Source organism: Coturnix japonica, chromosome 5, assembly GCF_054131305.1.
Source record: "Coturnix japonica strain WE chromosome 5, WE-NBRP24, whole genome shotgun sequence".
NCBI lineage: Eukaryota > Metazoa > Chordata > Aves > Galliformes > Phasianidae > Coturnix > Coturnix japonica.
The window spans coordinates 6,085,001-6,111,944 of record NC_140667.1 but is presented as its reverse complement, the minus strand read 5'-3'; the positions used below and the strand labels follow the sequence as shown (position 1 = coordinate 6,111,944).

Genomic DNA, 26,944 nt, shown 5'->3' with positions numbered 1-26,944 from the left:
TTTAAAACACTTTCTGCAAATAATAGAAATGAATCCTCAATCCACAATTAATATGAAAAAAAAACATCTAGCACTGAACTTAAGGGAGAAATTGTTTTTAAATGGTGTTTACATCTAAAGGGATGTTGTGTACATGAAGCATGAAATTGTAGGTTTTGATGTCAGAATTTTAAACATGATTTTTCCATTTGTCAAAACCTAAAATAAAAACAGTTTTCAAGTACATGCCCTAAAACTGCTGAAAAGCTGTCTGGATTGTATCGGTCCCTTTCCTCCTCTGTATCTGTCACAGGGGAAGGTGTGGAAACATGAGTACACAGTCATACTCATACTGTCAGAAGAAACCCACTATAAACATCCTCAAGGAGTCTGTAAACCTTTCCCTAGTGTTCAAAAAACACACCTTAAGCTTAACATTTCACTTAATATAAGTGAGCAGTGCCAAGAGAGAAGTGTTGTGCATCTCTTAGAATTTGATTTCTAAAACTAAGTCTGATCCCATCTCTTGTTTAACCATCCTCTGTACAGTCATCCAGAAGAGTTTAATCGATTGTCCACTCTAATGTAACAGTGAAGTAATTATGTACCTGCACATTTAGTTTTAGAACTGACAGCTGCGACTGAATTTGTGATGGTTTTTTTTCCAGCTTACAAATACAATGAACTTATATTTTGCCCTTTCTGAATTCAGTTTTGAAGAAGCTGAAGATGTAATGGTAGCATTTCAGGCAATGAATGCTAACTTCCCCTCTTAAACTGAGGCAGGCTGTGGAAAGCAGATTTCTTGTGAGGATTTGCCAGTATAAGTTTACACCTTTAATACATCTCAAGAGTCTCAAGGCTTCTGAAATTACTTGTCTTATTTGATTTTATATATTTATATATATAATGGGATATATAATGGTATATATATATATCCCATTATACCTCTTACTCCTACTCTTAGAAAAATAACATATCATACGTAACTGCTGTCACAGTTACCAAATCAAAAATAGATGAAAAGTGAGAACAATAAAATATTAATAAAATGAGCAAGTCGCTGTGGTAGAATTACATGATATGATCACATTGAGCAAACTATCAGAATTACCAAATTAAACTGCCTGTATACATTATAACAAGATGATTACTCATTTTTTTAAGAACACCATCTTCCATCTTCACAGCTTTTCTGGGGTCAGTTTTTGACTAGAAGTTTATTAAGGGCCTGATATTTAAATCAAAGTGACTGATGCTTGTTTTGTTATCTCAGTGTCTGTTATCATAGAAGCACAAGGTTGTAAAGGACGTGCCATTACCACAGCTACAATAAACCACTAAACCAGATCTCAGAGCTACTCAACCGCATCTCATAGCTGACTATATAAAATTTAGTTAGGATGGGTCAATTGAAATCCAGTGAAATTCATACAAAAGCCACATTTCTAAAACATACATGTGGCCTGCATCCTCTTCATGTAGAGGTACACAAAATCGTAAACTAAATGTGGACATGGCTTTGCTCTGTGCTTCTGCTTTCATGGCAGAAACATACGTATTTTATACCCATATCCCAAAGATGCACTTGCTGAAGCAATTGTGGAGAAACTATGAGTGATGGCTTTCGTGATCTGTTAAAGCATACTGATTCTACAAATGTGGCACAGAAGGTTACTACATTTTTACTCAGATCATCTTATAATCAAAATACAGAGTGAAAGCAGATATGTAAAGTCATTATTTGTAACAGCAATGAAAACAACAAACGTTTCAGGAGATACATGCAAGTTATTTTTGTTGATATTATACAACATATGAATAATTCATTATGAAATACAGCTATTATTTATAAATAAATAGCCATCTGCAGCAGCATACTTGATATTCCGTAACCCTACTGACATCAGTGAGAAGTGTTTTGCATGTCACTAACTCAGCAGAACTATTTTCACATAATAAATGTAGCTTCTATTTTGGAGAGTTTTTGGAGGCTGATCAAGAACATCTTCAGGTTTGCATTCAGTATATGTGAAATAAAAAAAAAAACAAACAACTAATTAGCTTTGTCCATAAGGTGACAATGATTGGCATCACTTATCACTTGTTCTGACCCAGAAACAAGAAAAAAATGAGGAATTTTTCCATTACTGGAGTGTTAAAATAGTGTATTTACTTCTGCAGTCACTTCAGTCTTTGACATATGACAGTTGTCTGGGGTTTTATCTAAATGTTAGAGGTAAACTTTAATAAGAGACTATCACTATTTTAGTGTGACTCTAAACAAGTTCAATTTAGTCAAGCAAAAGTATCATGTGGCATGAGTGTTACAGAAGTACCTATTTGTGTCACTGATTTAGTGTTGATTGCAAATACAGTCAACTTGCTTTATGTAAAATCAGATTATTAAAATGCAAAGCTGATTTAGCTTTACATACCATTCCCTAAAACTTCCCACCTTGGTCTTTTCATTGACACCAGACAGTTTTTAAGAGCCAAAGAAACTAGTAGACACAAGTAAGAGTCTGCACAAGTAGATCTACGTAGCCATTACCTGCAATCCTGAACTCTAGCTATCTAGCTAAGCTTACTGGTATGACATGCTGCACTCTTCCTGGCAAGCGAGAACTAGAAAGCCCTTACAACTAATGCTGTTAAATAGCCATTCTTTGTTGTGTCTAATACCTTGCATACTCGAGCTTGCAGAAGTACAATTGCAATAACGCAAGAATAGTAATGTACAGTTGGAATAGAACAAAAATGGTGGTAAATAAATAGACAGAGATTATCTATAGGAAAAACTCACCAATTCTGAAGCCTTCAGACCAGAGAGAAAAAGTTGAAGCTTGTCACCTAAAATCCACAAAGAAACAGTCTCCAGAGAAAGATGCTACCTTAGTGATGGTCAGCCCTTAAATGGGATCTAGGAGAGGTGGAGTCAAGCTCCACTCCTTCCAGGAGCACAGCTGAGTTACCTTCACCTGTGCTTCCACAACTGACCCAACACTTGCCTCAGATGGTTAATCAGAGGTTCAGGCTGTGATTAACAGTTTCCCATACAGCAGGTAACCAGGCCACACCTAGGTATTTATCCAAAAGAAAAGGCAAAATAAATATCCTGGTCATCTGCTGTGGAAAGTTCTGCTTTGATTCCTGTCACAAGACAGTTAACCAGTATTAAATAGATTAATAACAGCCTGTTCTCAGCGAGAGAGCCAATACTTTTGTTTGAGGTTGAAATAGCAGCATTTTCTCTTTAAATATGTCACCTACCTTAGTTACGTCTCTGTTTGACTTTTAATTAATCTGTATGCAGAAACTGGATCACGTGAGAGACTGTAGCAGCCATTTATAGAGGCAAAGCTTTATGGCTCTCTGGGCATGCACAGTGTTGTGACTGCTCCATTGGGTGGGCTCATGTCAACAAAGACCATTAGCAACTCCATGTATTGTCATGAACTGCAGGCAATTTGCACAACTGTTTCACAAGCATCACCACCAGTGCTTGATCTTTGCCTTGGAAAGGGCAAATATCTCCTAAGTTAATATGCTTTCTTTATGTGGCAGTTTTCTTAATCACCTCAGAAATCTGTGGCAGGCTGACATCTGCTATGGTATCAGCCCACATAGGTGCAACTGTCTATGAGAAAGAGATCCTCCTCTACCAGAACATAATTCCTACAGATGGTAATGCAAATAGGGTGAAGCAGGACAGAGGTCTTGGAGTCATTTGTGAGTTTTTCTGTATGAAGGTCTTAATATTTGAAATGAAGTCCAAACACAAACCTGCCATTTAATCACTGTGCTTCACCCACAAATTTTGCTCTAGTAAAGCAAGATTACAAAATATTCAAATAATGTTTGCATTCTAAAGTGCCTTCATTTCTGTTTATGTATATACAAAAAATACATTTGCGTAATGTGTATTAAGGATTTGAATAAATGCTTGGAAATGGATTTCTTAATACGCTCATTATGTTTCTGAGCCTGCTAATTCTTTAAGGAAATGAAGAAAAAATAATGAAATGATGTTACACAGGTACTTAATTTTTTTTATCTCTGATACTATTCTGGTAATTAATGTCTGGTTTATGCAAACTAGACGATATCTCTTACTGGACACATTACTGTCAAGAAAATATTACTTGCCTTAATTATCAGTAATGAAGCAGGGATAAGCTGCTCACTTAGATATAATATATCTAATGACCTTTTCAGCTAGAGGTTGTGATGAAAGGTATCAGTTTCACAAATTATGCCTCATTCAGTTTCTGGCCTTTGTCTAGATTAATGTTTTGAGGATGAGTTTTAAAGTCAGACATAAATTGTGTTTGGTGTTTAAAATTGATTTAGTGTCTTGCTTTTAGTACATCATTTTCTCTCTTATAAATTACACCGAGCCTCATTTTTATCTTCATGTTTCATTATGAAAGTCAATAGTTAAGTCTAGTCTTGTCTTATTAAGTACTGCTGTATATTTTGACAGTGGTAACTGGTGGAGGAAAGCTCAAATGAGCTCTGTAATATGAACATATACTATGAATTTTAAAAAGCTTGTTATCAGTTTACTTTTTAAAACTTTTTAATCTAAAATTTGCTTTCTAATTCTTCACATATAATCCAGTTTAAAAATATTATCTTTGTTAATTGTTATAGTTAGTAGCATTGCAAGCAATTATATAGGTAAAGTTAAACACTATATTTTTTTTTCTTAAAGTGCTTTATAATATGATCATCTCCAAAGTACCTGATTAATTAGATAACTATGCTAGCTTGTATAGTGAATATTGTTTTCTGTGGGAGATGTTTCCCCGTGTCCTGAATGGCTCAGGTCAAAATGAACTTACGCTGATGCAGTGTATTCGGTGAACAATTTGAGTCCGTGACCTAGATGGGATTCAGGGTTTTTTTGGCTGATTCAGCAGTGACGTCAAGAATGAATGCAACAGTCCATTTAGTCTGAAGGATGGCACAGTGCAGAGGCTTTCAGTAAACTCTAAAATTTCAGTATACGTCATAACCTTTTAGAAAATAAGCTCTATTTTGTTCCTCTTTTCTGACTAAATCAGTAGAAACTAATTAATATTATATTGCGTTTATGTCCTGCATATTTGATTTCAGGCATTTGGATGTAATTTAGGAAAAATTCTGTAGGAAAGAATCTTATATGTAGTGATTAAGAAAAGAAGATTGAGCAAGATCACGCATTAGATCTACCTGACGTATGTTGTATTTGATCTGTAATAAGCATTACATCCATGGATGAATTCAAACAGCAAATATCAAGTTCATTCCAGGGACAGTTCAGAAGGCCATTCATGCCCGCTGCCAGCTTCCACTCACACAGCCAGCTCTTCAACTGAGTTCAGAATAGAGCAGTGAGCTCTCATAAGTAACTGAACCCTTCACAGTAGTTAGGATAGTTGTGGTTTAGGTCTCAGCTCAAATGTGAAGCAGTCTTTCAGTATTCTGAAATAAGACAGTAGAGGTGACAGACAACACACAGATAAACAGCTCTGGTCTACTAAATACTTCTTAAATAGTCTTTGGGGAAAAAAAAAAAAAGAAAAAAAAACCACCGCAACCATTATTTTCTTTACACTTTGAGCTGCTTACTGTGGAGTTTGGCAGACATAATCCAGACGTCAAATGCACAGAATAGCTTCAGTAGTAGATGTGCCACCATTTTGGACCAAACATTTTTTTGTAGTGAGGTGAACCAATTAAATATTAAAGTGGGACCCTCAAATTGCATATTTCAGGAAGGCAGCAGCTGTAACTGTAAAGTAAACCTTATTCTCTGTAAAAACAACATTATGTTGAGAAACAATGAAGACAAGAATTAAGTCAGAGTATAACTACAACAAGTGTGTTATCAACAGTGTGTCAAAATGATCTGGTGTCATTCATATGAATTAAAAGAGTGCTTAAATATATTCAGAACCAAAGTCAAGCATTTAAAAGACTGTAAACAGAGTGGGAAGAAGCTGAGAGAAAGAACAACAACAAGCAACAACTTACCAAGTGTAATAAATTGAAAAATTGCGGGAGATACTGGAGAAACTAAGAAAATAATTAAGTTACCACTTTTAAAATTCATAAGTAGTTAGCTGTTTATTGCAAGAGTTTGGAAATACCAAACAAATACAACAAATCATTTGAAATAATGTAATATATTAATACGCCACTTCTCCCTGTTCTTTCTGCTGCTTCACTACTATCTACTTCACTCAGCAGTATTTTCAACTTTGTATATCTGCTGCTGTGTGTTTTCACTCCTTCCAATCTCTTCTTAACCGTGTCACTGCTGAAATGGACAAAAAGGCAGTGAATCAGTGAGCGATCACCATTTAAGGTAGCCATCTTGCGCTTCTGCTGAGATAGGTAGTAAATATCCAATGCATTTGTGAGTCTAAAAACCTTCTACACATGTAATCTCTCTTCCAGTCTTGATAGAGGATTCATATAATTACTCCTTCCCCACCCAAAATCTGTATAATTCTTCTGTTAATATTCTTAGTTTCTTGTGCTAGAAGATACAGGGCTTTTTGTAGAATGCATGAGAAGATGTATGCACCTACGTAGCATGCATGAAAAGAAGTATGAAGATACTCTGATCGCTGCCGCAAATTAAAGCCTAAATTAATTGATCATTATGTGGTGGCTGGGAAAACAAAGTCTGTTAGACTGAATCTCAAATCACGCCCTGAAAAATCCCATTTCTAATTTGAGTTTTTGGCTTACTAAAAAACAAACACTTTCCCTTAGACTAGTCCTATTTTTCCTGGTACCACTTATATGTTTCCCATACAGTTTCTGATTAAAAACAGCCAAAATGCATAGATCTACTGAGGGAGTATTCACTTGGTATCCTCTTCTTCACCATGAATTACAGGCAGTTCGTGTGGCTGTACATGCAAACCTTGAGTGGAAATGGCAGTTAGAGCTATCTCAAGATTAACTACATGAGAACTTGTCCACTGCTTTGACCTCTTTGCTAGGCATAAATGCAAACTTCATGAAACCCTTACTCTGAAAAAACATTTGCCATGCCTTGCTCCAATCCTGGTTCACATGCCAGCCACAGGAGTCAATTGCAGACCAGATCAGGGAATACAAAAAAAAAAAGTCTAACTTGTACTAAAGCCTTTTAGGGTCCTATGCTGCTCATTAGTTGCCTGAAAAAACTAATACTCCAGCTCCACCAAAGTGGCTGGAGTGCAGGTCAAATAGCTGGTGCCAATAACTAAATTAGATATTCTCAACAAAACCTGACTTTAAGATAAGAATCACACTGATTCACTCTCAGCTGGCCTCAATCTACCCCCCTGCCTGTGCACCCAGAATTAACCACAGGACTCCTGCTGATGTTAAAGTTAATTTAAATGTAAATCTAGATTAATCCCAGATTTAATCCCATGTTCAAAATGTTGCACATTACATACATTCTGCTTTTATAATACCAACTTGAAACCTAAGACTATAATCTTTCCCCCCCCCCCAAAAAAAATATATTATTTGCAAGAGTAGTGGACCACTCAATAGTTCCTAGAACTGTGTAAATAAAAGATTTGGACTTCTTCTTTAGGTTAACTTTACAAGACATTGTCTTTTAAGAATAACTTTTGTTTAATGTAAAAGGGAAACATTGGAGAAGTAATACTAATAGGATGCACTGCAAGGAAAACATGAATATGAATTATATCATCATAAAGGAACATGTAATAATGAGGCTGAACTTGTGGGAGTATAAAATAAATTGTATCATGAAATTGTATTCAAATTCATGATTACCTCACCAGAGTAGGATAGTAAGATTTTGGAACATTGAATTTTACCAGATACCTTTATTGAATTTCAACCTGTTTGGTTTTGTTTTTCTTTTTGCTGACAAGCACTCTCTTAGCCACTCACATTGTTGTGGATAAACAATGATCTTCATTCTTAAGCAAACATGGATTACTTTCCACTGCTTCTCAACTTCCAGTCATCTGTTGAGAGAATACTCTTGTTATTGTGTTTGTAGTGGGGTAGTGAATATCTATTTTAAAAGCAAAGTTAAAGTTATTAAAGAATACATTTTATTCTAGTATTATTTAATCACTTGAAATGGAAATTAAGCCTTAAATTGAAAAATAACCCTCCAACCCCAAATAGAGATGTTATTCTATCCTCTGAAGGATTGTAAATACAATTAAGTATAGTTACGTTGTTGATTTTATGTTATGTTGTTGATTTTATTAATTTGTGAAAGATCATGGAAATTAGTGTCTGTTGAAAAGGGTGAGAATCTGTGTCCCCATGCATTATTTATTTCTGTACTAATAATCATTAAATTTCCATGGGAAGCATTAAGTGATTTTACCCAGTTTTAAGACTTCTAAGCAGATGGACAAACACGGAACAGAGATATGCCTGAATTTCTGTGTGGGTTTTTTTTTTTTTTGCTTTTAATTACAGCTTAGAATATTTCTAATGTCACTTAGCTTTTCTACTTGTTCACATGTAGTAGGGCAGTAGGAATTCCTACCTTGACTTCTAATACAAGCTAGTACCCACTGCTGGGGTCTGCAGTATTTTACCTCTGTGAGAAGTCTTCCTATAGCTCCCCTTTTAGAAGGATTTGGGTGCTGATTTCTTGCGCTTTTGTTGAAGAAAACAGTTGAAGAAAAAAGCAAAGAATTATGATCAGAAAGAGGGTGGGTAAAGAGCAGCTATATCATATCCATGTTTTTATGCTTCCCTCCGAGGAGTGTATTTGAAACAGTGTTGCTCAAAGGGGGAGAATGTGTTTTAAAGAAAAGAAGTGTGAAAGTGAAATTTTGTGTTTTAGAAATTTACCAGTATCATAACCATAGATAGAAACAAAAGATCTCCTTGTTTCTATACCTATGGAAAAAAAGGCTGGCAGTGATGAATCATTAAATTGCAAAATACATGTAGGATGAAATGTTAAAAGATGGTTAAATAAAGGAAACAGTTTCATAAGGATTTCATTTCAGAAAAGGAATTATTAAGCTGTCATTGGCTATATACAGAGTTTGATTTCAGGGTCCATGCAATAATACCATATTTGTAAAAACAACAGCAGCTTGGTTATAGGATAGAGTGGAATAAAGCATTCGTTTAGGAAGGGAATGATACTAAAAAGCTGAAATCGTGTGACAGAAAACAACACATATGTGGCAGTAAGTGAAGTTAGTGGAAACCAGCATCTTTCAGTAAAAAAATATGACCCATTAATCTGAAAGAGGGCAAGATTAAAACTGTGCACATAAAGCAGTTGTATAAATGCAAATAGTATTATCTAAATGATAACAGAAGCTAATGCCAATCATTTTGTCAGATATCTTTCCATTTCTGATTACATATCATGTGGTATTTCCTGTTTTGCTGTAAACTTGAAGTATTACCAAATGCTGGGGAAAAAGGTTGGTTTCATTGCTAGTGTACGTGGTGCTATCCCTCCACACTTCACAAAGGGAATCAAAAAGTTCCTCAGAGACCAGTTAGTGTGCTTTAAATGCTTTACCTCTAAAGGGCTGTGAATATGTTTAGGTTCATCTTGCAAAAGTTACTTACGGGTTTTCAAGAATCTCTTTTCCTCTTGTAGCCATAAAGACCAATAAAAGCCAAACTTTTCAATGTATCTTCAATATTTAATATGTTCTGGATTGTATAGGAGGAGGACTAATTTTTATTCTCATGTCCTTAGTTTAAGCATATATCTTCAGTACTCAGTGGTGATGTAAGTATGGAAGTAGGTTCCATACTTGGAAGTAACACTGTATAGTATGTAGCTATAAAATCATCTTGTCCCAAAGACATTTCCATTCTGAGTAAAGATCAGAGAAAGAGAGACGTTACAACCATGGGGTTACAAAGTGGTAGGTAGAAAGAAAAGAAAAACAATTCCAGAGTTAGCTTTTGCAGAGCTAAAAACAGAACTAGGAGTTTCACAGGCCAAGTCTAATTTCTTCACAGGAAGAAATAATGTCTTTACTTCTTACTGCTATCTCATACGTTTAAAGTTCTCTGACAGCATTTGTATATGGCGTACTGACATCAAACTTCTTGGAATTATGTATGAGGCAAAAAAATATATATACTTGAACTCCCAATTCATGATTTCACCAGTCAAAAGAATGCATCCAAAAGCAGCTGTACGCTCTTTGGCAGGACTCAGCCCTTAGGACCAGCATCTAAAATATTGCTGTTTAGACTTATTTAAGAGACAGCATCTATATGAGTTACAAAATGTTCATATCAACTAATTTATCCTTACATATTGCACAAACAGCACGAAGACATATCTACGGTACTGTTGTGTTAATAGAAATATTCCCAAATACTTCTTCCCCCAATTCTAAGCTGTATTAGGTGAAACCTAAAATGAAAGTGTGCTTCACCAGTGCTATATTAATGATACCTTTCTGAGCACATACACTTAAAAATATAAGTTAAAAAGGGTAGTGGTTAAATATTTTAAATAAGTCTTTATAGTGTCGTTCGAGCAATGTCAAATACAATTTTTATTTTAAAAGATTTAGTTAGAATTTAGTCTTTGAAAATATTAATAACAGCTTACAGCAGGTAGGCTATAAAATAACACTGTATGCTGTCTATTTAGTTTCTGGTTGAAAAAGCACAGCAGTACTTTAGTTCATTACCTTTGAAAAAAACAGTAACAAGATAATACAGCTGCCTCTGATTAAGATGTAAATTCTTTCTAATTAGAATGTAAATTCTTACATTTAAATGAAGACATCAATTGTCAGGATGCCATATGATATCTTATTCCACCTTGCCTGAATGAGGCCCTCACTGTTCATCTATGGCACTAAAATAGTTTTGCAATCCCTTTGTTCTCTGATTCTTGTAATATTCTCTCTTCATGTTCCCTTTACACATTGCTTTTGTTTGTTTTCCCCCTGCATCTGATATTGTTGTGTCTTGGGATTTTGCAGAAATTTGGAATGAAAATTGAGTTCAGTCAGTGCCAGTATTTGCTTGTGCCTCAATTACTTCTGCTGAATTTTCCTCAATGCAAATCAGGCAGGTTGCATAAAGTGGTGCATGTATTTGAAATAATTAATTTTCCGTAAAATGATGGATCAAGTCCAATCAACCTTCACAAAATCTAAATAAAAGAATAGAGAATTAGAAATTAATTAACATTTTGTGTTGCTAGTACTTTATTATGCAGTCTAAACTATAAATAATAAGTTGGGTTTTTGAGCATAACTTTTCGTTATGAACTGTTGATGATAACCTTTGACATAATCATCTTGTTAAAATATATCAGTGTAAGTAAACTAACGTAAATTGAATGCCACAAAAGGCATTGTAAATTAATAACATATTTTAAAGTAGAAAATTACATGGTAAGCAGAGTTTAATAATTGACCCATTAATTATTTCTGTATCTAAAACTCTTCCCAAAGTTGGGGCAACGCTCATCTTCTAGTTGATTTTAGAAGTGTTTAATTTGGTGTTATATGGGCTGTAACATTCTTTTTAGCCAATGGACAGTGGAAATACTATTCTTGTGTAATGTACAGATGGAATAATACAATAACAGTGATAAGTAGTTAGCCAGAAGGAAAAACTCACCAATTCTGAGGCTTTCAGTCCTAGCTTGCCACCCTAACTCTACAGAGGAGCAGCCTCCAGAAAGAGATGCTACTTCAGTGGTGGTCAGCCCTTAAATGAAAAATAATGAAATAAAGTCATGACAATGTGACTCTGTGTATATTAGCCTTAGTCACAGGTAGTGACTCCATTATCGTCAAAATGGCCCCGCTGTTGTAAATGGCAGAAGAAAAAAATAACACAGATATAATCAGTGAATGCATATATAAATACTATACACAACGCATTTCTGTACAGAAACGTGCCACTGTGAACTAGTTGGTAGCAGTAGTACTAATTCATATGCTGACTCCAGTTAGCTTAGTATTACTGCATGTACTTAATTGCTTACATAAATCTAAGTAGATTTTCAAAAATTTACTTAGATTTATCATTGAACCTAGTGACCAGGTAAAGTTGAGAGTAGTTTTAAATAGTTGAAAAGCATTACTGAGCATTACTGTGACATTAGTTAAGTAACACTGTTGTTAGCATTGTTTGTTGTTCAAGGGCTCTTGCCATAGTATATTTCACAAAGAGTATTGCAATAGTTTTCCCACAATGAATTGTAGCAGGTGTTGCTTTAGTAACAAACACACAGACTGGGCTTGTGTATTAGGAGAGAGTCATAAAGGGGTCTCCAATGTTGGATTTTTTTAGGTTGTCACAAGCAGAGAAGCACAATATGTTAGAAAACTGACTTAACAGCTTCACCAGTGTGGCATTCTTCAAAGACTGATTGCATCTCTACAGCTTTCCTTGCCATCCAAATCTGTATCAGTTCATTTTCTGTGAAAGGAATCCCAGACTCTCCTGTTTCTTGCTGGAGACAACTGCCATATCAACAGATGTTTTAAAGAGTAAGCTTAGTAAATTTGGGGAAGTAATATTTTTTATACCCTGCCATGAACTAATTTAGTTTTCACCTTCAATAAGTTCTAGAATTGATCTGCTTTTTGTGGCTAGCCTGCAGCGAGTGTTACATTTTTTGCTGCATCATATCTCAACTGTAATTACAGTCTTCACTGCGTTCCTAAGTAGGATGTGTAAGCAGAGAAGGTAGATTTCATTCTAAGTCATACCAGGCCTATATCTTTTCCTCTCTAACAGTGTCTCTCATGGATGTATCCTTCTCAGTTCTGTTGGAAGTTTTCATCAGTCCTTGTCCTGTCCAGCTTTGAGCACTCCCTCTTCATGTGTCATTCACAAGGTTTTCTGCACTGGGAGAACACCTCTCAGCAACAACAGCTTTGTGTTAGTTTGATGTGGTCCCCTTAGCAAGGGAAAGGAACTCTTTTTTTCTCCCTCCTTTTATTTACTATTATGTAATATATTACATCACTAGACACCAATGCTGGTGCCGTTGGGGTATTTTCTAAAGTTGTGTCTTCTACGTGACTCAGCATCGTCAAGATTGCCTTATTCACATTTCAGTGCAGTCTGTACTAAATCCTGCTATGTCACTCCAGAAGTCCTCCAAGCTATTTCAGCTATATCTGTAAATCAGAATTTCTTTGTAACAAAAGATTTGTTTTGCTTCCTGGTGTTATTCCATCACTGCTTAAATTGATAAGTGTCATTGCAATCAGTTTTTAGAATTGTAAGGTGGTATAACACAAAGAAGGTAATAAATATTCAGAAGACTATCTATAAGGAAAAACTCACCAACATTGGATGCCTTCACTGGAAAACACTGAGGCAAACTCCACCAGGGAGCAATCTCCAAGAAATGCTGCCTTAGTGGTGGTCAGCCCTTAAATGAGGTCTAGAGGAGATGGAGTCAAGCTCCACCCCTTCCAGGAGCACAGCTCAATTACTCTCACCTGTGCTCCTACAGCTGACCCGACACTTGCCTTAGCTGATTAATCAGAGGTTCAGGCTGTGATTACCAATTTCCCATACAAGAATATTTTAGCTAACCTTTGGATTCAATATCAGTCTACTTTCCCTTTTACAAATGAATTGATAGGTTTGAGGGGGTTGTTCTGAATTTTGAAACATTTAAATACTTCACGAAACAATTTTACTTGTCTCCACCAAGGAACTGCAAGGCAAACTGCCAGAGTTTATTGTAGTAATCATTTGTCTCTACATTTGGTGAGGAAACAAAGACATTCTGCCATATTAATGGGGAAACATCTGCCCTTCAAAAGAGAGAAGTCTGATTAAATAAAAGAGAATAACTTATACTGTCAGTACAAGAAAGAGTGTGGAATAATTAGTGAGAAATTATAGGTCAGGTGTAGGGTTTCTGTGACATTTTTGGTCTCTTTTATTAGTCCTGCCAGTTTTCACCAAAATGTAGGAATAGATTAGAACTTAAGTTTAATCTCTCACTTTAGATAGACCTGTCAAAGACATCTGAAAGACTGAAAACTCAGTGATAAAAAAAATCATGTACTATGATCTTTGTAGGAAGAGTCCCATTACAAAATAACTACCATTTATTCCTCCACAATCACAGGGGGAAAACCTTCTACCTCACACCCTGTGTTACACAAGGCAAAATTAATTAAACTTGTGTTTACAGTAGATGCATTACCCATTTTACATAGAAGTGTAGAGGTGATAGAAACAAGTATTTTGAGCAGCTTCTGGTAGAGTAGATGAAAGCAGTGCTGAGTCTACAAGTAAGTGCATCAAAGTAGTTAAGATGGTTAATTTGGACTTACTCAGATTTATTTTGCCTAATATGAGCATTACATTTGGCTTTTGCATGCATTATGCCCAAAATACATGGTCAAAAAGCCATCCTCTGAATAAATCTACTTAAATCAGTGGCTTATAGACCAACATTTTAAAATAAGGTTTTAAAATTACAAAAAGTAGAAATGACTTTTGTACACAGTTCATGTGTATATAAATCTAATTTTCTTTGTTAATTTTTATAAAGGTTGAGAATTGTCTTCTAAACTGTTTATATTAAGTAGTATTAAGTAGGGATTTTTTTTAATAAATAAGCAGAGCCTTACTTTTGTTTCTTTTGTTTTGTTTTTGCATTAACTTGGTAGATTTACACTCAAAGAATTAAAGCAGACACTTCAGAAATGCAGCTTGTACCAAGTGTGGATATCCATCACTAACTTTCCCACTACCACCAACTAGACCATGCTCATCAGCCTTCATTATTATCATAGTAAAGACGTTGATGCATTAGGAATTTAAAATAGCATCTTTTCTCTCTGAATTATGACATGCAAATAATATGTGGTCTGGCTTCAAGAAAAGTGGCTTCCTACTTATATCTCCCCAGTCATATGGGTTTATCAGTGGACTCTTATCAGCAGTGACTTCCAACTCAAATGACTTCCTTATGCATCATAACTTTTCCTTCTGCATTGATTTAGGTGTAGGCTGCACCATAATACAGACCCAGAATGTTTTTCATAGATGCCATAGAGACTGTGCACTGTGTTTTGTCTGCTTCTGTATTGCTTGGTTGTTCTGAAATCAGCATCTCATATGAAATGTATGATACTTTTTGAAGAGGAAGTATTTCTTTCACTGTCTTGTGAAAGAGACCTGAGGAAGAGATGGGATACTTTGAGTCAGTTTTCATGAAGTGATTTATATCTACAAATTGGACTGTATTTCCAAGGATTTTAGTTCCCATTTTTATCCACCTTATAGGTACTGTCTGCATTTGAAAATGGCTACTTCAGGCTGATACTTTCTTTTACCTTTGTCAGTAAAGTTGCATCATGATCGGCTATGAATAGTATTGTCATTTTACTAAACATTCTCACTGAATTTATTTAACAATGGAATTAGTTTTTTTACATAATTTACAGTATGCGCTATCACTGAAGATGCTCAAAATAAGCAGTAAAGTATGTTAACATATAGATACTGAATATTTTATGCAAATATGCAGAATTTGAAAACGCACTGTGAAACTGTCTTTGTCTTCTAAGAGCATGTATATATCCCTGTTAGTGCAATCATTACAGCGTATCAAAATGAAGACCAAACCATACTCTTGTCAAACTTGTAATGAATACATTAGAAATAAGCATAATTTCACTGATCAAGCTCTAGCTTGACAATGTCAATAGCAAGCGGGCTATCACAATATGGTTCAGAAATTGCTTTGTTGCTAACTGGGAGTCAAAATATAATTGAAGGATTCTTTGAACAAAGAGTTTGTTTATACTTTGAATCTGTTTTTGTAAGGGAAAAGCAGATACCAACTTTTGTCAATCCTGTCTGATTTATCTCAGTTTTTATGTGAAATACTCCTTTCATTTGCTTGGAACTGGGGGTATTTCAGACAAGCTACACTCACAACTTTTGATATATCCACAGAAAGAAAGCTTCTTGTATGCACAGTGTGACTTAAGCAGGTCTCTAGAAGGACAAAATTACACAACAATTTTAGTAAAATTATATTATCTTCCACTTCCATTGGGATATGGTATAGATGCCTAGTTGTTCCCTTCTGCTTCTTGTGCTTCTTTCTATTTATTACTTGTATTGTACATGTGTTTATAGTTGCTCTCAGTTTATTCTTACCAAAACTATTTAGATGATCTTTCCCACTGTCCAGTATTTAAGTGACAAAACCTCTGTTTTCATTCTGCTACCATAAAGTCAGCAGACTTGCACAAGTTGTTAAACTGACTGTGTCAAAATAATTGTCATCTTGTCATCGCTCTTAATAATTTTTTTTTAAAGTGCTAGGTAGTAATAGAAATAATGAAACAGTTTTTAAAATAACCATAGTGGAGAGTGGAGGAGAAATAGCAAGGTATAGCATTGTGTCATCTGTTCTTATACATATCTACCCTACACCTTGTTCCTCCTCCTAATTATTTCTTCTGTCTTTTCAAGCGTTAGTGGGAAAAGTGAGAGCGCGTTTGCTAGAGGAACAGTAGTCTCCGAGTGGGAGTTATCATGCCCACACATAGAGCTGCTGATCCTACTTCATCCCACTTACCGCTGTATTTTCATTATAAGCTTGGATTCTGTTTCCCTCTTTATTACAAGGATGTTACAGTTCTTTATTCTTCACTGACAGCTGGCAACAGGTAATGCTGGCTGTTATTTTGTTCACCCTAGTCAAGCACATTCATTTCCAAATATAACCATGTTTTGTTTGCTGTATTTTGTTCTTGGTGTGGTTGAATGCCATCCTTGGAAAGATGTGCATTGAGCAAGTATTGAATAAGTGGCTTGCCTTCGGCATTCATGAGTAAATTCTGTAGTTTTTGTTTCAAGGCTTTGACATGTCATCAAGTGTAAATCTATTCTAATGCCAAAATCCCTCTTGATGTCTGATGCCAATCAGTAGCTTTTCATCTTGAAAAAGGTAGTGAATAATTTGCCCTGCGGATATTACACAGATACCATATATGGTAGGAAACAAAGAGGGGAATCCCATACCCATTTTTTAAATTCAAATAATCATGTTAAACCAGTTTGCTTTCCTAAATACCATTGGTAGTCTGGTACATTTTCTTGCTTTCAAGTGAATATTGAATACTTGTCTAATTTGCATATTTTCGATGTGTGGAAACAATATACTCTTTCTGCTGCAGTATTTTATTTCATGAGCAGTAGCCAACGTGCTGAAATATGTGAATTTTATTACATTTGTTATTTTAATAGGAAGCTCAAATCTTTTACCTCTTTCAGCTTCATTAGGTTTTTTTTGAATGAAAAATAAATAAAAGGCATTTGCTGTATAGGAAGGTCAACATTTGCTTTGTGAATGCAGTTTGCACCCATGATTTTGAATTTCAATGAACTGTAAGCCCTAAGAGTGTTGAATTAAAGGCATAAAACACTGTAGTTCACTCAAGAGCTCAAAAGTATGTAATTTCTTTCCTTATAAAGGAGGCCTACTGAAAACCTAATGAACATGTTTATATAGCTGAATGGCACTCATATAGTTGGTACTCTGAAGAAAGAAGCAAGCAGAGCTTTGTATTTAACTCCTTTTCAGACTGAAATATTACAAGATTTTAGGGTGCTCAGCACTGTTGTGATTACCTAATCTGACCTCCTGTGTAACTCAGGTCATGGTATTTTGCACAGTAATTCCTGCATGAGGGCAGATACATTCTTCAGCTGTAGCAGAAGTTTTTGTTCACAGTGTGATTGACTTCAACTACCACCTTACGTTATGCCCCATATTATTCATACTATTAGTACCAACATAGGAGATTTTCCTTATAACTTGTAGTTACAGCCTTTCACCTAACATTACTCAAAACAGTTTGCAGACGTTAATTAAACTTCAAGATATTCGTATTTTAAAATGACAGCTCATGTACATCATTTCCAACGTACTCGGGAATAGAAGTCATAAACTTTTAGTTTAACTAATCATAAGACGTTAACTAGCTGATTCACTAACCAGTTGTAAGGTGGAATGATACAGAGATGGTAACAAATTCAAAAGGTTATTTATATGGATAAACTTACCAACATGGATGCCTTCACTGGGAAACACTGAGGCAATCTCCACCAGGAAGAAGTCTCCAAAAGAAGCTGCCTTAGTGCTGGTCAGCCCATAAATGAGGTCTAGAGGAGGTGGAGTAAAGCTCCACTCCTTCCTGGAGCACAGCTAAATTACTCTCACCTGTGCTCCCACAGCTGACCCGACACTTGCCTCAGCTGATCAATGAGAGGTACAGGTTGTGATTACCAATTTCCCATACACCAGTGATCATCTTAGGCCAAAAAATATGATGATAATTCCAGTGAGCTCAAATCGATGTTTAAAGGTTTTGCTATTGATTACTGGGGTTCAAATTGTCATTCCAAAGTCATCCAGAGTGCTGCATTACATACTACATGCATTGTCTGCCTTCATTCGTAAGAGATCCCAAAGAATGGTTAACAATTAAGTTTGTATGGGAAATCATCCATATGTTATTTAATTGAAGCGTTCATTAAGGAATGAAACGCAATTGTTATCCAAGCCCTGAAAACTAAAATTTGTTTTGGAAAAAATGTAAAAATTATTTTATCTGAATAAAATATCTGTTAGCATTAAAGCAGGCAAAGATTAATTAATGATCAAGGGTAGGATTTTGCTAGATTGAGGTTAATAGCTGACCCCTTCAGAAATATGTACTCTAATACTCCTTGACAGCTTACTCCTAAATCTTGTATCTTCTCTGAAGGATCCAGCAGTAGGACCAATAATCTGGTAACTAACTACTAACGAGTTAGTAGCCAAGTAACAATTTGCCATTTTCCATCCCTTTTCTTCCATGTGATAAATTGATCACCTGCTTCCAGTTAATGTCAAGATATTGCCTGCACTTTTTACAGTTTTGTTCATTTACTGGTGTCCCTATAGGCAAACTCAAGTGGATTTAGCAATGGCACAGTGACTCCTGCATAAATAAAAAATACTGCACTACAGTGCAGTCTCTACAGTGCTACTCAGTGCTACTTTTATAGGAAACTGTACATAATATTTCTCTTCACTAAAGTGTTTTGCTATTATACTATTCTTTATGTTTATAAAGGTAAACCTTTATAATGTAACGATATAATCAAGTAGGAACCAGTGAGCCATAGGGACCCATAAGTATACAAATACAGTGAGCAGATATTCTTTACTCTATACAAACAGACACCTGGCAGAGAATAAACATATAACATGCAAGTAAAACAAATAAAGAAATTGACACCACCAAATGTCGTATTAATGGATTATTCCTCTGTTTTCATTTGGGGGAGAGGACCTTAAACGATAAGCTAAATTAAGAAAACAAAAGCATTGAGCCCAAAAGGATGCTGACAATGGGGTAAGAGAACAGAGCATGTAGATGTTAAGTGAGGCAGGGGATGAGGAAGTGAGAGGGTTGGAGCAAACTGTACAAGGCAGAGGAATACTGCCCAAGTACAAGCTTTTCTGAATGTCCAAAGATTGCTACTTCTGCGTCTTCTCCTACATTCTGAGGTCTAGCTAGGTCTGGGTAGTTTTTTCCTCTCTTTTTCCTCTCCAAGCAAATTTCCTACTGTGGGGTAAGAAAATGGCTTGTCACCTGTGGGTTATTGTGCTGCAGAATGTACATGGGCTGGGAAAAGCAGTTCCTGGATGGCCTGCTTCTTCTGAAATCCAGGCTGCTAATATTAGAGATCTCTGTACTGGAAAAACTGGGTTTTCTCAATTGTGAAATCATACCTTGTAGAGATAGATTAAAGACATAAATAAATTGGTAAAAAATGAAATAAATCTTGAAGAATCAACAGGGTGATGATGACAGGACTCAACAGGAAAATAATTCAATGTATCTGTGATGATCTAGAGTGAAGGAAAAGAGAGTGTCCAGGGGTGATCATTTTTGAAGTGGATAGGTAAATGGCATACTTTATTAAGAATGAAGTATTATATTTCATTGGGCTGGAATGTTTATATGACTTACTTACTCATTTTACATAGTAAATGGAAACTTATATTAATCTTTCAATTCCGACCATCATGTAAAATAATAAAAAAGTTAACGACTACTTACTTTTTAACTTACTTTTAACGTTTAATCATCAAATACATCTAATTTCTTTAGTCCAAAGGTCATGTTTAAGCTATGGGTTACCACTTTCAATCAAGCTCAGCTTCATCAGAGGCCTCATCTTGCATTGCTAAGTGACTACGATGAGGCTTGCATTCAGTGACACTGAGCATGGACGTAACCTGAGATCTGGATGTAAATGTTTTGTTTGGATTCTTTAGTTTTCCTCTCTACCACGGCAGGAAAAGGACATACGCAAAGAAAGCCTGTGGTCTCCAGGAACACTGCTCTGCTGCTGAAAACAATTATAGGGAATGGTTGCTGGGCAATCAGCCATCAAGTAAACTAAGGTCCCTAAGCTTTCCCATACTTATCTTGATTAATGATTTAGCTAGTCGTAAAATACTGTGTATTTGTAATTGAAATAGAATACTTAATGTTCTTCAGCAGAAATAAAAAATATGTTTCGTGTAAAAGCCGGCGCTTCTGGTTGAAATAGGCTGTAATTAATATTATCAATAAAATCAAGTGATACAGTTCTCTAGATATTTTTTAGTGGCAAAACCTTTTATATTTACAATGACAAGTAATACAATAGATATCGAATATGTCATCACTTGCAGTTCACTTGACACTATGATTTTTATTTATTTACTTATTTTGTTTAAGATCGTTACATGCTTCTCAATTGTAGGGTTTTGGCAATAACAGGTTCTGAACCAGCTTTGAATAGTGTTCATAGCATGCTTTCCAAGCTGCATAGTGCATGGGTTGAAGCCTGAGAGTCAAATGCTACTCAGAAAGGCCAAATATCGTGTTATACAAAATACTTATCAAATTTGTTTTCTTCTTCGGTATAGCTACATAGTATCTAAGCATCTTGTTAGTAGGGAAATATAAAAATAAATAGTAGTATGCCAATATGGTGTATTTGGTATTCCTTTTTAACAAATGCAAAACGATAGTCAAAACTGTCTTTACTAAGTTCATAAATGTATTAAAGGATTAACAAAAGAACAAAAGAAACAACCAACAAATACATGAGGTACAAATTGCCTTCAAAGTGTCCATGTAAATTTTCCAACAAAAATATGAAAGTGACATTCATTCACAATGTCAGTAGAATATTATTTTTGTGCTTTGGCCCTACTGGCTTAACACAGGCACTAACTTCTTCATGATTTGTTCTATCTTAGGGCTATTTTCAGCACAGTCTTTTTATGGGGCTATATTATGTATAAAAATACAGTTTTCTTGACATATAGCATATGTTTGTAGGACCATAAAAATGCTTCAACTTTGAGGGCCCAGGATCATTAAAATTGTCTAAATTATTAAAAGATAAAACATTTTATTTTTATTGTGGTAAAAGAATTCCAAAGTTATCTTCCAAAAATTGTTCTCAGAGAACAACAACTAAGAACTGGTTTAGCTAATGTTAGCTGAACTCAGGTAGCTTAAGTAAATTGCCATTGCAAATGGCCATTGCTCCCACATAATAGAAAATAAGTGTATTTATGTATGTGTATATATGTTTTCTATACAGATGTGTGGGGGTTGACTTTCTTGACAGTAATTCCATGGGGTTTTTTGGAAACACTTTGTTTCATAATGTGCTCTCCGTCAGTACTGCTATTCTTAACATGCTGGAGAAAAAAAGGAAAGATAATGACCCAAGTTAAACATGTGAAAATTCTCAGGCTAGAAGCCCCAGCATTTTGCAGTGCATGCCCTACTTAGCAATGTCTCACTGTGTATGTGATAAGATTGTTTTAGGCTCTTCATGACTCACTACTCACTTTTTCAAAGCTTCAGATATTTATGTTATTATCAAAAAGGAAGAAAAGTCCCATATAATTAGTCCTGTTTACTTTCATTAATAATTTTACCCATATATTAAGTGAAAAGTTCTGTTTACTCTAATTAAGAATTTCATCTATGCACTAAGTGAAAGCATTTTTCCTTAGATAACCTATCTAGAGCAAAATATTTTCTTTTTTGCTTCCAATTGGTTTGATTTCTACTAAGGATATTTTGTTTCCAGCTATTGCTCCACCTCCTAATTTTTGTGTTCTGAGTGAACAAGTACTGTGTAATACTGGAGTTCTCATGCTGACTAGAATAATTTACTTCACAAAAAATAGTAAATTGGTATTTCTTACTTGGGTTCAGCTATTCAGCAACAGTTGTGAAGCTGCTGAGATTATAAGGAAGTTCAGGGATGAAGTGCAAAGCAGGAAGATAGGTCATGAACTGGATTCCTACTGCTGATCTGATGTTTAGTCAAGGTTAACTTTTTTTAACCCCATATTCTCTGTAATACCTGGCAGATTTTTGGCAGCTGCCTGATGCTTCTGAAAGCTGCAGCAGTGTAACAGTACAGTGCAGGAACGGTTCTTCTGACAGAAGCAAATAAAATAAACAAGCCGTTTGGTTCAGCAAGACTAAGCTAGATGACAAGATCAGGCTCTCAGATCCTACATGGTACTGGTGGAAATATTCTTCTAGTTTGTTTTTATTATAGTTCAGTTAATATTATCTTGAATGAAGTTTAATCCCTCCCGCAACAGTGTTTTGCTATTATACTTTTGGGCATGAGTTGTATTTTCCCAGAGTACAAGATATGTCTAGCTTGTAATAATAAATAGCTTTATAGAATGTACATAACTACCCTTAACATAGCAAATTTAAGTCTTGCCATTATTCAAACTGATCTCAGAAGTGCAAAGAGAATACAACTGTGTGCTGTAATTCTCACAGAGTTTGACTGAGTTGAACTGTGTGTGCACATTGCATTACGTAGAGCCTTTGAATTTTAGATTTGCTAATAAAGTGGGAAATGAATGCATCATCCAAAATAAAGTGTGCGCTACAGTTGTGCTGTGGTTAGCTGAAGAATGTGACAACAGCATTTAATTAGTCAATAAATATCTCCTGCTGGAAGTTGACAACCTGGAAAGTAGTCTGCTTTGGCATTTCATATCCAGCACAAGTTCTGTCAGGCAGTGCATGTCATTAGGTGTTGTGCAAGACCTCACCTTAGATGGGAACACTTCAGAGTAAGTGGTTTTAACTTTGAATCTCGTTCTGCTGATGATGATACATTGACAAGAAGGGTGGAATTTTTTAATGAGAAAAAAAATTAAAATGTTAAGGTCTTAAATAACAATGTATGTCACTGATGTAATATTATGTAACGCGGTGAACTGTCTTTTTCCCCTACATATAATGAATGATACAGTTAAGAGTACAACACTCCAAGTTAAGTAGAAACTAATTAAAAGTATGTAACAACGTGTTCCTTAGAAATACTGTGAATAAAATCCAGCTTTTATAAGTATAACCTCTTCAGAAGTAAGGATTTTTAGAGTAGATCATGGTTTGTAAATCCATGCTTTCTCAGTTCCTGAGTAGTGGGAACTCCCCTAGGTAAAATTCTCAAAAATCAGCATTGACTGTAACTGTCTTTTCCTTTTGTGTTTTCATTTGCTGAAGAGCTGCCCTGATATCTGTTTAAAGACACATGCTGTAACAGTCATATTTAATGTTGAAATATATTGTCACTGTGCTTTGCAGTTTTTCAGTGCTAAGTTATAGCTGTGGCTTTGCTTTTTGTTTGTGTTTTTTTACATGAGTGGAGATGTCTTCACCTCACAGGCTTTGTGTATGATGTGCTGTACCTTTGGCAAGTATATTTTCAAAGGGCAGATCTCTAGTGGGAATCTTATGCCTCTGTTGCCATGTTGTTCTTTGGTAAGCAGTTTAGTGACTTCAGGAAGTGGCTCATGCAAGCAGGAAGGCTCCTGGGAGAGACACTAGTGGTATTCAGGCAGAGCAGGACTGGTAAGAGATAAGTGAATGGGAATACATTGGAGTGAAAGATGATTTCTCAAGGAATTTATCAGAGTGAAGAAAAAAAAAATGGAAAGAGATCAGTGTTCATGCTGAAGGTATTCACTTAGCACTGAAGAAACCATCATGAAGAACAAGAGCCAGATCATTAGAAATGAAAAACTGAGATCTAAGCTGGTAACAACCAGGTGTTTCTCACAGATGCCGCATACAAAAGATTCATTTCTTTTGCATCTCTGAAGGAAATGTTAAAATTAAGTGTTAAGTATTGAGCATCAAAAATCAAGAAAAAAACATGTCAGTTATCAATTACGCATGGAGAAAATCCTTTCCTGTGTTTATTCTTGCAGTGGAAATCCTGAGTTAATTCTGGAGGCAGGTTCGGGACTTTTCTAGATTTCTGTTGCCATGGTAAAATCCACTTCTCACTGCTAATGAAACTGGCAGGCCTGTTTCCTTCTGGTAGACACATTAACCCACCAATGAACACAGGATTAACCTGCTGATAAGTAACACCAAGGTATTTCTTTGGGCTTCCCTGTCCTTTGCTGCCTGCAGATCGCAGGGTGTGACAAAAGAAAAGGTATTTTCCTGGTAACAATCACTTCCACTCATGTTACAGAAAGCTCAGAGGAGCAGTACCCTACTTCCCTAGCAGTAAGCTCTTTAAAAAAAGACTCATGCAATTACTGGCAATTGTAATTGAATTAGATAATATCCTGCCTGTATTTTTCCACATTTATATTTTCAATCAGTAGGGCATATTTCTGCATTTAGAGCTTAAATACTCCCATGACACAGTGTACATCCATGTCTGTCTGACTCGGTCTTTCACTTGATGCCTTAATATCAGCAGAAGGCAACCAAACACTAAGTCCAGCTTGATCCATTTTTGATAATTTCAAGATCCTTTCTCTTCCAAAGAGGTTTGTGTGGCAGCTACGCTGAATCTTCTCCATACGTTTTCCCTAAATTGCGAGTTCTTCCATGCAGTCATATCCAAATTTAGCCTACGATGGTATAAAATTTATCTGTCAAGTGAACTAACCCAGAACTGTCATTCTCACTGTTTTAAAAACATCTACTATTCCACTGCATTTTAGATGTGTTTGTTATTGTGTTGCAAGCAGTTGTGTTTTTTAGGAAGAAAAAGGGCAGGTTCTCAGCACTCAGGTTCTCACTCCCTTGGATGGGAAATGGTTCACAGGTGTGCTGGGCAGGAGGGGGCTGCAGCCCTTGGCTTTACAGCTCCTGTAGCTCTCTGGTAAAGGAGAGATTCTGCCCTGCTTTGAATCAGTCTTGTTTCACTTCTTTCTGATGTGAATGTTTCTCCAGGTCGTAGGCTGTTAGCAGTCCCTCTGTGCACATTAACACCTGCCAATGAGCCAATGTGCAGTATTGATGCTCAGCCAGCAGTAACCCCTCTGAAGGTCTTGACTGCTGCCTTTCCCACCTTGCTAAGGAATGGTCCCAGGAGCAGTCAGTCTTCATTGCCACGTTCTCATGCCCTTGTCCATGTTAACAAAGTCCTACAAAACTGAAAGCTCAGCTAAAGAAGTGCAACTTACGCTGCAAAAAAGGCATTTCCTCTCCCACTCTCCTTTCTTTTCTGACCAAGGATCAAATTTCAATGCTTTACCTAAAGAAGTGTGATAAATACCACTTTCACATCATATACTTCTAGCAATAAGTTAAAAAGCAAAGCTAAATATGAGACCTTTGACTAGCTTGCTAGTTGTGACAAGCCACAGATAGGGGGCTAGTGTTTGGGCATAGTCCTGCCACCACTGCCACCAAGGGCAGTGAGATCAGGAGTGGCACAGGGTAATGACTTGTCTCTCAGAGCTTAGCTGGCAGCAGTCACAGTGCAAGCTGTCACTTTCTTAGGCAAAGCGTAAGTCAGATAGAGACACAGGTTTCAGATTAAAAGAGGAGAAGCAGCAAATAAATTGGAAAGTGAATCTTTGGATTCCGCTTAAACCAGTGAATAGTGGAGGTTAGGCTTGCTGAGTGAGCACTTTATGATAGAGGTATTCATTATCCTCGGGAGAATTATCTACTCTTAGTTGTGAGTCATACTCCTCCCTTCTCCATCCTGGTTCCTTATTTAACTGAGAAGAAACAAAATGCTGTGGGTCAAAGCCCAGCTTTGTATACTCAAAACAAACACACGCCCCATGCTCCGGAGTCACAGTCCATTCATAAATCATCACTTTTCTATGCTTCCCAAGTCAAATTGTTAGGTAAGAGTAAAAAGGTGCGAAAAGAAATACACAGTACTAAAAAATAATAAAAATTAAAAAGACAATCAGCTGTACAAGAGCACAGATTAAACCCTGTTAAAAATAAAAACAATTAAAAAAATACCTTTTGGGAGGAAAATATGCACTGTTGTGGTTGTTTCTGAATGTTCATTTTGTGTAAAAGTAGCACCATTTAGGCTAGTATGTCCTAACTAAAAGACTTTATTTGTACTAGGTATGTTTTCTTTAGCATTTGTTTCGGCTAGTCGAATATTTCATCATGTTAAGGCACTAGGAGTGGGAAAGTTCAAAACAAAAATGGTTGTGTGTTTCTCATTTTCTTCATTTTCAGAACATTCCAAATTTAAGAGAAACATATCCAAGGTTAGAAGTTTGGTAGCACATGACATACATACTGGCAAAATGAACTAAGTGATTCCCATGCATACTGGTGGAGCTGTGGCCTGCATTTTCAGGGTGCAGTTCTGGCCCTATGAAGTAAATGGCACATATCCCATTGGTTTAAAGGATGAAATCCCCTCTGATTTATGTAATTTAGATATGTTCGTACATTTTTCATACTAAGTGCTATTTTATCAAGTGCCAACTAAATGTGATTATTTTTAACACTTCTTGACTTGTAATTTGCAATTAGTGTTCTGTCTTAGAAATACGTCATTATTAATCTTGCAATTCAGCATATTTTAAGCAAGCAGTTCTCAACATCTTTAGCAGATATAATTCCCCACCAGAGCTCTCCTTAAGTAT

The 26,944-nt window shown here is 35.8% G+C and overlaps 1 protein-coding gene and 1 long non-coding RNA gene across 3 annotated transcripts in view; one reads left to right on the top strand and one right to left on the bottom strand.

Moving 5' to 3' along the window:
- Positions 1 to 26,944, top strand: part of ELP4 (elongator acetyltransferase complex subunit 4) — a 116,863-nt gene that overhangs the window by 74,516 nt on the left and 15,403 nt on the right. The window lies entirely within an intron of this gene.
- LOC107314350 (uncharacterized) lies at positions 7,807 to 11,683 on the bottom strand. Its single transcript, XR_014946949.1, has 3 exons — positions 11,593 to 11,683; positions 8,562 to 8,622; positions 7,807 to 7,970 (listed from the first exon to the last, which is right to left on the bottom strand). It is a non-coding gene; the product is annotated as an uncharacterized LOC107314350 (long non-coding RNA).